Below are 17,591 nucleotides of genomic sequence, written 5' to 3'. Positions count from 1 at the left end.
ATGGTCAAAGCAGGCAGTGTGGTGACGCAGTCCGGCCAAATCGAGGAATCTGGTTTGGGTGACCATAATCCCCATGGCCATGTGCTAACGGAACGGCCAAAAATACAAAGCCAATCCAGTATCATCACATCCTCGATCACATAAAGCAGCCGTTTAACAAGACACCATGTGCATACTTGAAAACACAGACCATTGTGTGTTTTCTCTTACTTGGTGCCAAACAACTACGGGTCCTGATCCAGAAAAAAAAAAAAAGGCTTCTATTTTATTTTTAATTAAATAAAGAATACAAGGAAAAAAACAAAATTTTATTCCGGCCTACTCCAAACTAACTCACTCAACACATATTGCTCACCCACTGCGATGCTCTAGTGCTGTGCTATGAAGTGAGGCTGCCGTGTGCTCCAGGCTAATGTCATGCCTGTTCTCATGGAGCTCACAGTCCAATGGGGAAAACAGAAACACCCACAGCACTTATGGAATAGTGAGCGTATTCGAGGACAGTGCTATGAAAATGTGCAGAAGAGGTGGGACTTTCTGGAGGAAATAGCACAGAAGCTGGGACCTACAGGACACACAGCCTTTTCTGAAAGTAGAGGGTGGGGAATGTTCTGAGCCGAGGGGTGGCATAGCTAAAGGCCAGAAGATTGAGAACAGTGTTGCATTTTCAAGGGAATCAAAGCCATTCCCTACAGCTAAGAGACTCCAATCAAGATACATAACTGTCTACAAACTGGAATATTTTTACTTTTGTTATCACTTTGTGGGGGTTTTTTTTGTTTGTTATTTTGTTTTTTAAATGGGGCAGCACCAAACTGTAAGGTTAAGAGTGTCCCCTGCGATAAGGTATGAAGTCTACTGTTCAATCTAGACCCTGTGAGTGTTTGTCAATAGAAAATTCTTGCTACTCCCAAATGTTTGAAATCCCCTGTTTTGAGCTAAATGGATAAGCTCGTGCTTCCGTTTTATCATACATACCCTCAAGATCTCGTGGCATGTAAGTCACCGAGATCACAACTCAACACCGATGGACTGATGCCACAAAGTGGTATTTTGCAGTGAGGTCGCTGGAAAAGAAAGGACACTAACCAGTTAGAGATGGCAGTGCAACTATTGCACAGTGGAGAGCTGTACCCACCCCACCGTCCTTTTGATGCTGTTTCTATAACAGCTCACTCTGACTAATATGTGCCTTACAGATAAACAGCACATTTGCACAAGAATCCTAGGAGCTAACTTAAAAAGTAACAGACTTTGACCCTCGTCACCCCGGTCCTGGGAGATTTGCTGACCTTCAACCACCACAAAACCAGGATGGCATGAGACCAGAATGACACACCCCAGAACCCTGCTCGGCCAGTGTTGAGATCCTCGTCACAACGGACTGTGCCAGTCTGCCCGCAGCGAACTTGTCAAGCCCCTTCCCTTGATCTCTCTGTCCTGCTTTCCCTCTCCCTCCTTAGAAAAACCTCTGCCCGCACTGAGATGGTAAGATGGGCCCTGAGATAGGAGTCTTCGTCTTCCCCAGTGGCCAGCAATGGAATCAACCTCGTTCCTTCTCACCAGCACCCGCCTCACGAGGTCATCTCCAGCGGGCCTGGGTTCGGTCACACTACTAGACTTAAACCGAAAAGAAAACAGAGTCACTCCCCACCCCAATGCTATGCTCTCTAAGCCTCTGTTACAGACTGAGATAAAAGAAAAACAATTAAAATACATTGAACTTTTTGTCAGGAAGGGATAAAAGTGATAACTATTAACAATTTATTTCTTATTGCGAAACCATTGAAAACAGTGATGATCAATAATAAGACTTTAAGACTCTCAAACTAGTACATTTTCTCATATATGCAGGCAGGTCCTTGAGGCCACACAGTGCTTAGAAGTTGTTGTGATATTTCTTTAATTATAAACAACTCATGATTTATAAATTACTACAAACTATGTAGAAGGCCTTAAACTATACCTCATTTCATATTATTAGTTGCTAGTAATGATTACTGAAATACAAAAAAATACAACAGACACTCTATATACAAAAATATTTGCATTTATCACTTTGCCATATTCTACTTATGTTCTGTCTTCATATATATAAAACAAAGATAATTTTTACTATTAATAGTAATAGTAAGAGAGAATAATTACTAACAAATGCTCCTTATCAGCTACTATTCGGAGCTATTTCCACATCTACTAATTTTTTCACTACAGCAACTGTGTAACCAAGGTCCTGCCATTGCCCTCATGTCAAAGGTGAGACACCTGGGGAACAGAGAATCGAATGACTTGCCCAAAGTCACACAGGCAGTAGGCGGCGGCCCTAGGAGCAGGCATCAGGCGTGTTCCTACTGCTCTGCCGAGATCCTCAGATTTAAACCAACGCCTCCTCCTGCCTGCAAAACGCCTTCTGCCCAGTGTGTCTGAGCTCCTACCTTGAAAATGAAACTTGGTCTATAGGGTTGTTTCCAGAGTAGAGAGTGAAAACACTGTCTGTCTAGGAAGGCTGGAAGGCAGGCTGCCCCCAGGTTCAAAAAATGTGTAAGTACACGTTTCAGCCAGGAGCGTGAGAAAGCTAAGAGAAACAGAGGTGGAAGGGGACACGTGTGTGATAACTCCTCCATGCAAAGGTTGCTTCTCCTCGGGGGAGCAGGTTGGGAGCACATCTGGTGGCAGGCTTACTTTTGCCCCCTACCTTCCCCTCCCACCTTAAGATTATTGATAAACACCAACAGGAAGGGGAGCCCAACTCAAGAGGCAGTCAAATGTGAGTGAAAAAAAAAGGGGAGGCACCAGTTAGGCAGAGAGGACGAACTGAATACACCCAAGCTTTCTCTCTGGAAGGAATGCAGAAGTTTCTGCCAAAACCCATAGGGAATAGAGAAGACGGCTGAAGAGAGAGCCAGAGGCTCGCATGGGTGAGGCAGTGTGAGGTGATGCAGAGGAAGCTGAACCCAGTACAGCAGAGATACCTTAAAAGCACGGCCAGGTAAGATAGACGGAGGCTCAGAAGTTCTACAGTGTCCATCTTCCAAAAGGATCTACAGCAGCCCTCATTCTAAAGAAAATATCGCTTGCCAAGGACGTACATCTATCTTCCAGCATACACGACATTAAATGTTATCTCTATCACAAAACCAATCACTTAACAATTTTTAATAAAATTATAAAGCAATTTAACGGCTACATTAACTAAATAGCAGCCGTGCACCCTGTATACTTTGTTAATACACAAATTATACTTCTGTACAGTGAACTTTACTAACAGTGACAGTAGACAAAGCTTAATGTCCCATAAAAAATGTTAACAATGTCAGGTTAGGGTTCCACTGAATACTTAGATAACCTATTGTATCAGAAAGTTAAAATTGAGGATTAACCTTACTCCTGGCGGACGGTGATAGTGTAGGTGACTAACCCTCACAGGCGCTTCACAGCTTTCTGAACACTATGTAGAGACAAAACATGCCCACCGCACTCGGGGGCCTGTGCTGAGTGGCTGAGTTGGGCAGAGAGGGACACTGTGGCTGTGGAGAGCAAACTGGTGTGTGTCAGAGGCAGGGGGTGGGATGAAGAGGTGGGAGGGGGGTCAAAGGGTAAAAAGAAAAAATAAAATTCAAAATGACAATTAAAAAAACCCCAAACACCCAACAAAGATATCACAAAATCAATGCATGAGAAGTCTTTATTTTGTAAATCTCCCCAGCAAGCTTGGTTAGCTGGTTTCTTAACCCATAATAAGTTACCAGTTAAATGAAGGGTTGTCTCCACTGCAGGCTGGGGCCCCAAGCAGTTCGTGGAGCGTGATTCTCCCCTAGTGCAGTTTCCACCTGTCCTCAACCGCAGGCGGACCTGCATTTCAAACTTTGCACAGGAGGTCAATGGTCACTTTGGAAGCGCTCTGCAGAAAAGAAGCTCTAAGCCAGCTTTTCTGGGCAGCAACAATTATCTAAAGCAAAGGCTATTGATCTGCGTGAGCCACGTCAAATGACAGAGTGCCCAGTAGTCCTTGGGCCTGTCAACTTCAGTGATATGTAGCTGTAAGCATTTTATCCTCTCTCCACTCGTTCTCAATTAAAGAAATAGAATAATAATTTCTTAAGATAGTAAAATCTTCCTTATGCGAATACCAACTTCAAGTCTACTAACGAATCACTGTAGGTATCCCATTGCCTTCAGGAGTAAGAATAAGATATCCTGGTGATATTCTTCGGCATTTTCCTGGAGTTTTCAATTAATGCAAACAATGGCATAAAAATAGAAACTATAGTTATGATTACTCATGGATAAAACCACTACTGGCATATTCTACAATTATTTAATTAACAAAGCTAAGCAAATTACATAAGGCATCGTAAGAACTAAAATAGCAACTTCTATGAGATGGTTTGGAACAAAATAAATGATAAAAATTACATAACCAATAATTTTCATATTCATCATTCTATATGTTAATAATATGTAGAAAAATTTATCTACCAGGGGTGTCCCACCCGTGGCCCACAGGCCACATGCAGCCCAGGAAGGCTATGAATGTGGCCCAACACAAAATTGTACATTTATTTAAAACATTATGATTTTTTTGTGTGTGATTATGTGTCACAATGTATTTAACACGTGGCCCAAGACAACTCTTCTTCTTGCAGTGTGGCCCAGAGGTGCCAAAGGTTGGACAGCCCTGATAGCCCATATTAATGACAAAATTATATAATATTTAGGAATGCATACGATAAGGAATGTACTGAATATATATAAAAAGTCAATAAAACCAGACAAATAATTTGAGAAGCATACTTTACTCCTGGGTGGAAACACTACATTACAGAGATATTGTTTTTCTTAATTATAAGAAATAAAATTGGAAGTAAAACTGACCTAAGATTGACATAGAAAGTTAAATTGATACTAGGATCTTAACGTTGATGGGGAAAAATCTACTGGTGAAAGTAATTTTGAGATGGAAAAGTAATAAAGAGGAACTAGATCTAGTAGATGTTAAAATTTACCACAGAAAGAAAATAAGGAAAATAAGTTTGTCACTGAAGTACGGATAGGTGACTAAATCTAACACTGATTCGTGAAGCAGCAGGTGAAGGAACATTATTTTTAACAGATTCTGAGATGCCATTGGTTAGCTACTCAGGAGAAAAGACTCATCTCACTTCATGTGACAAATTCCAGCTTTAAAAAAACACAACTTGAAAAAATATGTAAGTATCTAATTCTGGATAGGCTTTTTGAAATTTTTGTTTAAAATTTATTGATTTTAGAGAGAGAGGAAGAGGGAAAGAGAGGGAAAGAGAGCGAAACATGGATTTATCAACACCTTGGAGTATCAATCAGGACGATGCTCTAACCAACTGAGCTACCCAGCCAGGGTTCTGGACAGGCTTTAAAGCAAATTTTAAGTGCTTAAAAAAATAAGACTGAGAGATCCGACAAAATAAACATCATTGTCTTGTTAAGTTCATGTATAGTAAACAAAATGATAGGATAAACAGACTAAAAAAGTGAAATGTGTTAAAATGTACTGGTTTCTTATATTGTAAGGGATTGTAAAATTTGGTTTTAAAAAAGAAAAATATCCCTAAACATAAGGAACTAAAAAGTTAATTTAAAAAAGTGAATATAAAAACACTTTAAGAAATTCAATGTCTACAAAAATCAAGAATATGAACTAAAATTTCTCACTTTAAAAATTTGCAAATATAAACATTTTATAATATTTTTCTGCAAAGGTAATATAGTCACATGGTTGAAAAACAAGGCAGTATGAGATATTCATTTAGAAATCACGCCCTGATTCCTGGCCCAGCCCTCCCTATTTTCCCTCCTCCCCCACCCCCTTCGCTTCGTTTAGACAACCATTTTTATTAGTTCCTGCGGATCCTTGAAAGTGTCCTTATAAAATGCAAGCAAATTTAGAAATATATGCTTATATCCCCACATTCCTTAAATAAAATAACTAGCACTTTACATGAGGTTGAATATTTTTGAGTTGAAATACTATTCGTATTTCTTTCTTTCACTTTTATTTTATTTTATTTTTCCTTTTATTTTTATTGTTGACATCATTACAGGTGTCCCCTTTCTCCCACCTTTGCCCTTTCCCTACCAGTCCCTGCTCCCTCTTACTTCTGGACATCACCACGCTATTGTCTGTGTCCACAGGATATATATACATGTATATTTTTCATCCAATTTCCCCAACCCCTCCCCTCTGACAGCTGTCTGTTCCATGTATCCATGCTTCTGTTTCTATTTTGTTCATCAGATTCCACATATAAGTGAAATCATATGGTACTTGTCTTTCTCTGACTGGCACAGTTCACTTAACCTAACAATCTCCAGGTCCATCGATGCTGTTGTAAAAGGTAAGATTTCCTCCTTATGTATGGCCACGTAGTATTTATTCCAATGTGTAAATGTCCCATGGCTTTTTTACCCACTCGCCTACTGATGGGCACTTGGACTCTTTCCAGATCTTGGCTATCACAAATAACACTGCTATGAACATAGGGGTGCATATATCCTTTAGAATTGGTGTTTTGGGATTCTTAGGATATGTTTCCAGAAGTGGGACCACTGAGTCAAAAGGCAGATCCATTTTTAATTTTTTGTGGAAACTCCATACTATTTTCCACAGTGGCTGCACCAGTCTACATTCCCACCAACAGTGTATGAGGGGTTCCTTTTCTCCACATCCTCGCCAGCACTTGTTGCTTATTGGTTTATTGATGGTAGCCATTCTGGGGGGGTGTGAGGTGATATCTCATTGTGGTTTTTATTTGCATCTCTTCAATGACCAGTGAAGCTGAAGATTTTTTGTATGTCTTTTGGCCATCTGTGTGTCCTCTTTGGAGAAGTGTCCATTCAGGTCCTTTGCCCATTTTTAAATCAGATTGTTTGTTTCCCTGGTGTCGATTTGCATGAGCTCTTTATATATTTTGCAGGTTAGTACCTAATTGGATGTATCGTGGGAGAAGATGTTCTTCACCCATGAAGTACAGCGGGTTGTCTTTTCATTTTGTTGGAAGTTGCTTTTGCTGTGCAGGAGCTTTGTAGTTTGATGTGGTCCCATTTGTTTCTCATTTGTTTATTTTATCCTTCACTTCCTTTGCCCTAGGAAACATATCATCCAAAATATTGCTCCAAGAAATGTCTGAGAATTTACTGCCTATGTTTTCTTCCAGGATTTTTATAGTTTCACAATTGGTATTTCTTTTGACGCCAACTGTCCATTCATAATATTTTCCCATTGTTCTATTGCTTTGTACTTCTCTCCACACCCCCACAATTTCTAAGACATTAGAGAGAAAATATCTTGGTGATTTGAGAGGCAAATTTTTTTCCCCTCAGTTTATCATTCTCCTTTAGAATTTCCCCAGAGTAAGCTGGTTTTTTTGTTTTGTTTTGATTTTGTTTTTATTAGCCAAAGGATTTTTTTAATGAGTCAGATTGATCTTTCTTCACTTTTAGATGCCGAAATTTAATAATAAAATTCTTTCAGATTCTTTTGGGTTTTCTAAGTATTAAGTCATCTACAAATAACAGTTTTACTTGCACCTTTTCAAATTTTATATTCAAGTTTCTTTCTCTTGTCTAGCTGTGTTGACTAATAACTCTGGCAAAGCGTCACTAGTAGCGGGGAGGACGGTGCACCCTTATTTCATTTGTATTTGGAGCGGGGACAGCAGAAGTGCCCCTGGCATTTTGACGTTATTTATAGTGCTGTCTCTGGGCTCAGATGTGTCTGCTGGTGCATGGTCTGGCAGTTTGTCATGGTTATAAAATATTTAACACATGCTTTGTTTAGTTGTGTGTCCTTTTTTCTTTAAACATCCAGAACAGTTGTTGAGTTGTTGAATTTTGTCAAATGACTATTCAGCATCTATAGAAATGAACACACGCTTTTTCCCCCCTTATATCAATTAATGTGATGAGTTACTCTTAAGACTTCCTCATCTTTCATTCCCGGGAGGGTCCCTGCTGTATTGTGACCGATTACTCCTTTAATGAGTTGCCGGGTCCCTCAACGGTAGCCACACTGGTATGTGTTTCTCCCTGAGACTGTTAGTGAGTTCTTTAAGTTTGGGAATTCTTAAAAACAATTCCGGGAAATGGAGCAGTTTCAAGGAAGAATATGAAGTTAAAGGATAAGTTTTACCTAGTAAATAATTACAAGAAAAAGAAAGCATGTTCTTCACACTTTTTCTTTCCATTTATATTTCCTATTTCCTGATGCCAGAAGTGATTACCCAAGACAGGAATTGCCTTTTTCCTCTTAGTTTTCTTATAAAGAGTTTCAGTTTTCATAAACCCCTGTATTTTACTGTTTACATTGATCTATGCACATGGTCCGAGATTTTCTCTGAAGGAATTAAAATAACTGAAAGTAGAAATGAAATATGTGTGTTTACTTTATCAAGAGAAAGCCAGTTCCTTGGATTTCCACACTTGTAGTTTTATTTTGTTTAGTTCTTGAGGCTGAACTTGATTTTACATTATTCCCAAATAATTTTCAGAAGTTTCTATAAGCCATTCAAAAAATCTAATCCACATTATTCTCCAACTCTCGATACTGGTAAAATCATTCAGAAACTGAATAGTTGAAGTACATTTGTTATTTAATTTTAAGCACTCCAGTTCCTTTAAAAATTAGCCTAAATAACAGCAGAAAGTGAGATGAAGAATTTCTTCATCTTACATGCCACAGGTCAACAAACTATGCCCCACAGGCGACACCTCACCTGCTACCTGGTTTGTAAATAAAGTTTTGTTGGAAGAAAGCCACACCCATTCATGTCTAGGGCTACGTTCCAGCCATAAGGCAGAGCTGAGTAGTTAAGACAGAGATTATTTGGTTTACAAAGCCTAACATATTACTAACTGGCCCTTTTCAGAAAAAAAAAATTGCCTACCTCTGATGTAAACAATGTTCTCTGTCCTCAGAAAACGTCTTACATAGTCTACGACAAATGGCATTTGCTTTGTTAACCAAGATGTTCATTGAAAAATTTCTGAAGATATACAAGGTCTGTCCAGGAAGTAAGTATACAGCCATGTACTATGAAAAATAGAGACATTTACTGAAGAACATACAAGATACAAGAAACATTATACACAGGACAATGACACTTCAGTCCCCTTCAAAAAAGGCACCTTGGGACCTCACACAGTTCTCCTAGCGTCTCTTCCACTGTTCAAAACACTCTGCAAAATCCTTTGTTGGAATCGCCATCAACTTCCCTATCTGTTTCCCTGAATCTCATCAACAGTCTGAAATCCCGTCCCTTTCAAAGGCGATTTTCGTTTTGGGAAAACCCAGAAGTCACAGGGTGCCACATCTGGGCTGTAGAGGGGCTGAGTCACCTGGGTCTAGTTGGCAAGCTCCACCTCTTCATATAATTTTAAAATCTCACGAAGAAAAAAGCTGTCAAATGGCCATGGAAAGGGCACACCCCAGCACTGCAGAAGCAGGGCAGAAGACACAGCCAGTCCAGGCAAGGTCAGGTTTTTATAGATGGTAAATAGGAACCCACTTAAGAAGAACATAAAATCATGATGGGGGATGAGAGACAAGTGGGAAAAGAAATACCAAGAGAAGGGAAAAACGAAAAGAAGCCTTGTAGTTTTTGTCCTTCAAGAAGAAACATTTTCCTTTTACCCCTTGTTAACTTGCGGCTTCCACACAACAGAAAATGAGACAAGTCTAAGTTTAGCAGGGACCAGTTTTTGCCTCTTTGCTCCAACTATACAACATCTTCATATAAAAGGAACACTACACATACATAACTTTGAACTCTAAAATATACGTATGGAAAGCTATTTTGGTGACTTTCTGGCCCTTCGAACATTTCTAGTTAAAGACAACTGACCAATAAAAAGTTCCCAAGTCTATGTTTAAAATGAATTTTCTTCTTTTGAGTTGTTCAGGTATTTATATAAAAAGAGCTGTATAAAAATTATTCTTCATCATAAAAATCAGCCAATCATTACCAAACGATTTTCCAGTCCAGCCGCTACAGATAATTGTTTAGCTATGAAAGTGTATGTTATGATTCATAGCAGCCACAAGGCACCAACTCTGTGTGACGGCTTGGTGCTGCCACGGAAGACGTCGCTCATCTGGTGCAGCCTGAGACGTCCTATGGCGATTTGTAACGAGGCACGTTTCTTACTACCTGCTGATAACAGCCTGTGGATGAAAGCGACGACTTAATTACATCACACATCCCCTGCTGGCAAATAACTGGATTTGACCATGTCCATTGCTTCTCGCCCATCCCTCATAGAAGCAAAGAGGCACGGTCACCACAACCCTCAGAAACCACACAGGGGAGCTGAAACGCCGGGGCAAAGCTGACTTTCTATTAAACGCAGATGCACTTCAGACCACACTGCACCCTCGAGTTCCAGTGGCGTTGGATGTCACCCTCCCAGTGTTGAATTACGCCTGCTGATGAGGCTTCCAGTATCTCCTAGGCTAAATACGTGGCTTTGTGTGAAATGTAGCAGCTGATTCACCCTGAACTTCGGATCTCTGAATCAACACTGTGGCCACAAATTTGCTATAAAACTCTCATAAGTCTTGCTTCTAAAGCAGGGCTTGCTGGGCTGCTTCCTGACAAGTAAACTACAGCAAGGCAGTAGTGCTTATAAACCTGCCAAGAGGCATACTGTCTCCATTACCGTAGCTCGTCTGCCAACTGGTCCAGTGCTTGGGCTCTTGAGATGCAGTGCGGTCCCTGTGATTGCCGGCCTTCTGTCCCTGGGCTGGACGGCAGGACTTGTCTGTCTTCCACAGCTTTGCTGCTTCTTTCTTCTCCCCCGGGGCTGTGCCTAACCACCTGGGACACAGCTAACAGAGCGCCTGCCCCTAGGTTAGCAGAGTTCCCAAAACTACTACTAGGAATAGATTACCATTCCTTTCTTCTTTCTAATCTTTGCTTTCCAGTTTTCTCTTTCACGCTCCGCAGCTTTTATGCAAAGAACATGGGCTAGATTAACATCATCGAACACCCCATGGGCCTCATTCCTTCCGTAAGATTACATGTTTGTTACCGTCTTTAAGATTTTGACCCTTTTTACTGGGTGTACTTTTGGGGGCTTTCTAGAAGGGGCACAAAGAGGGGTAGTGACCTCTTCTTGCACCAGAGCCAACCGTGAATAACTGAGGCTGCATTATTAGCTTAAACGGCTGAACTACTAATAAGATTCTTTAACAACCATGGAGTGGGAACAAAGAAAATTGGAAAGTCTTGTAGAATATATCATCTAGGTTAGAATACAATGTAGAAAATTATCTCCATCCAGTTATAGAACATAGCCCCTAGGCAAGAAACATTAAAGGCATTGCTATCATGTGCTTGGACTACAAACATTCATTTCTATAGACACAGAATCTCTCTCTGTGGACTTGTTGTGTAACCGTGGCAGTGGTGTTCACCGTCTTTTACTAGACTCCATGCAGACTACCACCTTTCTAGTCACGCATCGTTAGCACATTATAATTTGTAAAACGAAAGTTCACATAATATTGAGATGGAAGGCTTTGGGGTGACTTTGGGGGCCTTCCCAACCTTACCAAATCCCCAAGTGCACTGGAGTCCTGGAGACGGGCTCTCTCTGGTCCTGATTCTGTCTTTTGACAGCTATGTGACATTAGCCGGGTACTTCATGTCTCTCAACCTCAGTTTCTTTATCTTTAAAATAAGGAGATTAGCTTGGACCATGTCTGAAGTTCCGTCCAGTGCCACAGTACATCCACGAAGTCACAGATTGGTTATCGGCATACGATTGGATTCATCTATCTTGTGTGACACCTCGAAACCATCAGAACTGACCCCTGAGGGAATTCCTCTAGTGCCAGGAAACTCAATGCGGTGCTGTGCTTTCACACAAAGAAGTAAAATTGGTGCTGACTATCTGCCTTGGCTTCCCGGTTTGATTCTTCATTGGTAGTTCGCTCGGTGAACAGGGAGCACAAGGCGTGTGTGATGCATGCGTTGTCTCTCCATATCAACTTCAATTTTAAAAGAGGTCCAATTACCCCTAAAATAGAGGGTTACAACAGGGGGTCTTATAAGCCCATATGTTTTGACAATAACTGACGGGCTGTATTAGTAGATTTTGAATTGTTTTAATTTCAGGTCTTAGATGTAACTATCCTGCACCAGCACCAGCCCCACCAGCAAAATACTTCAACAATGCAATCTGCTTGACTCCACCAATTTCCATATAGTTACTTCGCGGGTCAGAACAACGGAAGTAATCACGCCATCCACAAGCGCTCTGCAACTACTCTGCTTCACCCTATCTCACTGCAGCACAGTCGCCGCCCCTCTACCTTGGACACATGAGAAGATGGAAGTTTCACAGCCTCTTTCTCTCTGTAGCTAAGGCACCACACTTTTGCTTTCACACTTGGACCTCTGGGATCTTTGCCCAACGTGGCACGATGATAATAGCGGCAAATTTTATCATATATGTCCATAGCTAACTGTTTCTTGTACAAAACAGTTGGGAGGAGGGAAAGCAATAAATCCCAGTTCCTACTTAGATAAAAAATCAGCAAGGGCAGCTGGCTCCCTGTTTGGAAATCTCCCCTGTAGGCTCCATAGAAATAAGGTAGTTTGTGCAATGCCCAGATACGCTCAGGAACAGATGCCAAATCTGTGAAAATCCTGTGGGAGAGAGAAGGGAATTGTGTCTTAGTTTGGCAGCCCGGAGCTTGACAGTCGGGACCCAGAAGTGGAGGAAGAGATGACGAGGAGGGTTCTGGTTGCTGTATCTTGTTCCCACCCTCATTTTCCCAGAAAGGTAGGATTGGGAGAAGCCTGTTTCACTGCATGTGCTAACCTTGACTGGTACTCGTGGGGCACACAGAACCTGAAAAATAGCGACACGATTGCATAAGTCCGTACCTTAGACCCAAGGAATCGCTCATCCCATCACCACCAGCAGACAAAGGGGTACCTAGAGCAAAAGACTGGGAAGGATCCTTGGGGAGCAATGTATTGGAAGAGCAGACAGTCAAGGAGTTGTTAAATCCAGACTACAACAGTATAGGCTCTCAGGCTGCTATCGTTGAAGAGAACTTAGGGTCTGTTGCTCGCTTGCCTGGATTCAAACCCATAGCCTGGAAGCAAATGTTTTATAAATTTCAGAGGTGGGGTGAGAGTAATGTGCCTTGAAATTTAAAAGGTCAAGGTTTTAGAAGAGAAATACTTTAATATCAAATCTAAAAAGCAAAAAGTCATCATAAGTCACTTGCCTGAAGTTTTAGAGATCCTTCGCAAAACAATGGGAACTAGAATCTTGCTTTTTGAAATTTTTTTACCTGGTACCTGGGGTTACAGCAAATTTTAAAGTGACAAAGTAATTTTATGATTATATATTTGTTCTCTTGAATCCTGGAAAGAAGAGGCACTAAATAAATTGAATATCAACGATTACTACTATTCTTACAAATAGTAGTAATCTATTTTGTCATCTATTTTGTCTACTGAAATTTATTTTCAAAATACTTGGTAAGTAGAATTAAGAAAATGAAAGGATTTAGATTTGAAGAAAGTTAGAGAATAGGGTGTGCCTTCTTTCTATTTCCTTGCATTTACTGAGAATTTATTTTGCAATTTATACAATTATCCCTTCAATAATCAAACTGGCACAAATATTAAACAGTCCTTGTTTTTAGTTCTATAAAATTCATGCTAATCTAAAGAGCTCATGAACATCATCCTAATAATGAATGTGAGGATGCTACCTGTAGCCTGGCTCTCAGGAAATCCTCTTTTCCTTTTTTGAATATGCAGGGAATGGTTTCCCAAAGCTCAGTGACCACTGATGGTTTATTTCCAGTCAAATCTAGTCAGCGTCCTTTGCACGGAGCCTTCTATCCCCTGAGCCCTCAGCAATATACAATCGCTGCTGACAACAAAGATCATATTATTGAAGGCCTACTATGTGCTAGGCAAGGTGCGGAGCACACAAGGACACAGCGTTTCCCAAACTTCAGCCCTTCCAACTCCACCAACCCATGCTTGCCATCCTTAGTGCCACCTTTACCATTTACTCCAGAGAGGCAGCGCGAACACAAGTCAATAGCGTCAAATACTGCGTGTGGTATCAGAAAAGTGCCTATGAAGTGGAGAGGACACAAAGTGGGATATGGTCAATATTTTCTCAGGGGCCCAGAGAAGAGGTAAAGTTGGGGTGTCACCCAGAGAACTTCATAAGGAAGTGATTCATTAAAGATGGATATGCAAAAAGAAAATGAGCTAACCGAGACAGAGAACATACTAGTGGTTGCCAGCAACAGGTCGGGGGAGGGTGAGATGGATGAAGGGCGTCAGAAGGCACTGCACTCGCACATACGTGAGTCATGGGAATGCAACACATCTGAAAGAACAACACTCTGGGCAGGGGGAACGCCCAGTTCAAAGACCCTTTGGGTAAGGACAGAGCAGTACGGTGGAGGAACAGAAAGGCTGTCGATGGGACTGAGCTGGCGAGCTGAGAGAGAAAGAGCGGATGAGATAATAGAGGCACGAATCCTTCAGGGCCTCATTAACCACTGTAATGGGACTTGGCTTATAATGAAGTGAAATGAGAAGGCAGTGGGAGTTTTGAATAGAGGAGTGGCATGACTTAATTAATATTTAAACAGGATCACAACGCGTGGCGGGTTTCCGGAAGATAGCTGCCACGCATCAATGCCTCCCCGCCACGAACAAGCACGGCACACTACCCATCAAGGGACGGAGTCAGCGTCCTCGCCCTTTGAATCTGGGAGGACCTTCGGGCTTGCCTTTCCCAATGGAGTGAGACAGATGTGACAGTCAGCGAATTCCATATCCAGGCCTCTTAAGAGCATCTGAAGCTCCCACTTCCTTTTTTACAGAAGCTGGCTATTGTGGAAGACGTCTACAACCGTGAGGCCATCATGCTGTGAGAAAGCCTACACTAGCCTGATGGAAGGGGCCAGTGGAGGAGAATGAAGGAATCGGCCAACAGCCAGAACTGGGGCCCCGTATATAATATCAAATGTCTTGAGATATCTCAGACAGTCAGCCTTTACAGTCGCAGCAGCTGAGACCACACACATGGTGGAGTGGGGACAAGGCCTTGCCAGTGTTCTGTCCAAATTTCTAAGCTGGGAACCTCAAACAAATTAAAATGGTTCCTATTTTACACTAGTAAATTCCGGGGTAGTTTATTTTTTAGCAGTTAAGAATTGACGCTGAAATTGATAGGAGACCAGGCGGTGGGAGGCACCTGAAGAGGAGCGAGGACACAGTTAGTGACAGCTAGAAAGGCGCTGATGGAATTATCACCAGAGGCTGGAGAGAGGGGCGCTCGTGTTACATAGTAGGAAGAAACAATAGTGTCACCAGCGGTAATACGGAGTTAAGGAAATGTGCCTCCTGAACTCTGGGACCTGGTTAAGATTTCCAAATGTGATAAGTGACTTCATTTAGCTGCCTGGGGTTAATTACAGGAAGAAAAAGATGAACTAAAGTGTTCAGGCAGAATTTAGAGGAAATCATTCAACTCGGGACTTGCTAGGTTGGAAAATAAAACCTACTGGCATGCTTGCCCGTCTAGGCAGCAGCAGATTCTCAGAGAAAGAAATAGTCTTAGGGCCAAGATCAAATTCAGGGTCCAAAAGTACCATGTGCTCTCAGGTTAAAGAGCAAGTCCAGTGTGTAGCTGGAAACATCCCTCACTGAGACCTCAGGAAGATTTAAAACGCAGAGCCTCAAGGACACTGTCAGCCACAGCAGAGCACCTCTGAGGATCCCAAGGGCTTTTCCAACAGCATCCTGACTGTAGCCCAGGTTAAGAGGAGCCTCTCTTAGGTGTTTTGTGGGTATCTCTTTTTCTATGAGAATGAGCCTCAGTAAAACATGTGGGAAACCCCCAAGGTTTCTAAGAAGATTGTACTACAAGAAGCACCACCGGCTAAACAAAAGGGAGAACACAAATCGTCTCTAGATTGCTAACTCTCTACGAACAGGAAGCAGCCTTCCCAACTGCTAACAAGAGCGAGCTCCCCTGGACAGAGGAAGAACCCAAGGAGGAGGCTCTCACTTCCCAGGCAGCCCTTCTGAGATGTGGGATCCATGAGGGGTAGAAGCTTCAATGCTTCATCCCCAGCAACCTGCAGGGAACCGACCAGTGAAGGCAGCCCAGTGAAGAATAATGACAATCAAAAATTACTGTTTTCTTAAGTCACTGGTTTCAGGGGCTTTTTGTTTGTTTGTTTGTTTGGCTTGGTGGGTTTGCTTTTGTTTTTGTTATTTAATGGAGGCAGGGCAGGAACTGGAAACAGGTTAAGGAACACGTCCTGGCCCCTGTGTCGTATGGGAAGGGGGTTGCATGCGGGGTGACATGTGGAGCAGGGAGACCACCTGTTGCAATGACACCCTGAGACCTGGGGGCAGTGGCTTGACCACGGGTGGCTCCGTGCAGGAGGTGCGAAGGTCAGGTGTGGGAAACTGTGTGGGCACAGCTAAACGCTTTAGGGGAAGGTTGAGGTGGGGTGTGACGTTACAGACAACCTCAGAATGTCAAAAAAAATGGAATTGCCCATCAAGTAAGATGGGGAAGATGATGGAAGAAGCAGTTTTGGCATTAGTACGTCAGGAATCCGATGAGTACTAGCTACCCAATCAGAGATGTCCAAAAGATGGTTGGCTTTCTGAGTCTGCAGTTCGGTGAGCGGTCAGGATTGGAGATAGACATTTAGGAAGATAGTAAAAGCCGTGAGCCTGAATGAGATCACCAAGGGCATGAGTGCAGGTACAGAAAAGACCTAAAGGTTAGACCTTAAAAGGTTATGGGGATAAAGAACCAGTAAAGGAGACAAATAGGTGCTGGTGAGGTGAAAGAGAATAAGAAGAGCGGGGTGGCCGGCAAGTCAACTCAAGAACTGTCGGGTGATGTGCAGGAAGGGAAGCAAGCCCGACCCGCCGCATTTAGCCTGGGCGTTCGTGCTACCTCTGACAAGCGCACCTGTAGTGGAGCTGCAGGCATCGCGGCAGGGCCAACCGGTTCAAGAGAGCGGAGAGAAATTAGAGACAGAGGATAGAGGTGCCCTTTGAAAATTTTCCCTAAAAGGGGAACAGAAAACCAGGCAGTGGCTGGAGAGAAACATGAGGTCAAGAGAGCTGGGTCTTTTTAAAATGGGACAAAATATAGCATGGCTGTCTATTGCTGGGAAAGACCCATAAGAGAGAGAAATCTGGTACTGGTGGAGAGAAAAAGGAAATTATCAGAGCTGTGCCTTCGAGCAGACATGATAGGCAGGAGGCTCCACACCTGAGAGACTGCCACGTCTATGGCTAGTTTTCTCACCTCTAATTTGTGATTTCTTCAATAAGGCCTGCCCCAGATGAAATTTCCTACGTGCTGATCTATTGTAATATGCTAACATTGTTTTTATTACTGTATTACTTATATTGCTCTTTTACTTAGGTTTTCTACATGTTTTACATTCCTCTGCTTAGCTGTCAAGTCATTGAATGATCTGACTCGCTCTCACTGAAGTCAGAACAGATTAAGTACATGACCAGCTCCTGGCCGGG

At 42.2% G+C, this 17,591-nt stretch overlaps 1 protein-coding gene across 6 annotated transcripts in view; it reads right to left on the bottom strand.

Annotated features, from left to right (window-relative positions):
• The window catches only part of IL15 (interleukin 15), a 52,273-nt gene that overhangs the window by 28,756 nt on the left and 5,926 nt on the right, over positions 1–17,591 (bottom strand). For 2 of the 6 annotated variants that reach the window (XM_045202700.2, XM_045202699.2), the window contains exon 2: positions 979–1,067. The exons of the other annotated variants lie outside the window; for them this stretch is intronic. The gene's annotated coding sequence lies outside the window, so the exon portion shown is untranslated. The remainder of the gene's footprint in view (positions 1–978; positions 1,068–17,591) is intronic. 6 annotated transcript variants of the gene reach the window in all.

This window comes from Desmodus rotundus, chromosome 9, assembly GCF_022682495.2.
Source record: "Desmodus rotundus isolate HL8 chromosome 9, HLdesRot8A.1, whole genome shotgun sequence".
In the NCBI taxonomy this organism is placed as follows: Eukaryota; Metazoa; Chordata; class Mammalia; order Chiroptera; family Phyllostomidae; genus Desmodus; species Desmodus rotundus.
This window is presented reverse-complemented; position numbering and strand designations above follow the sequence as displayed.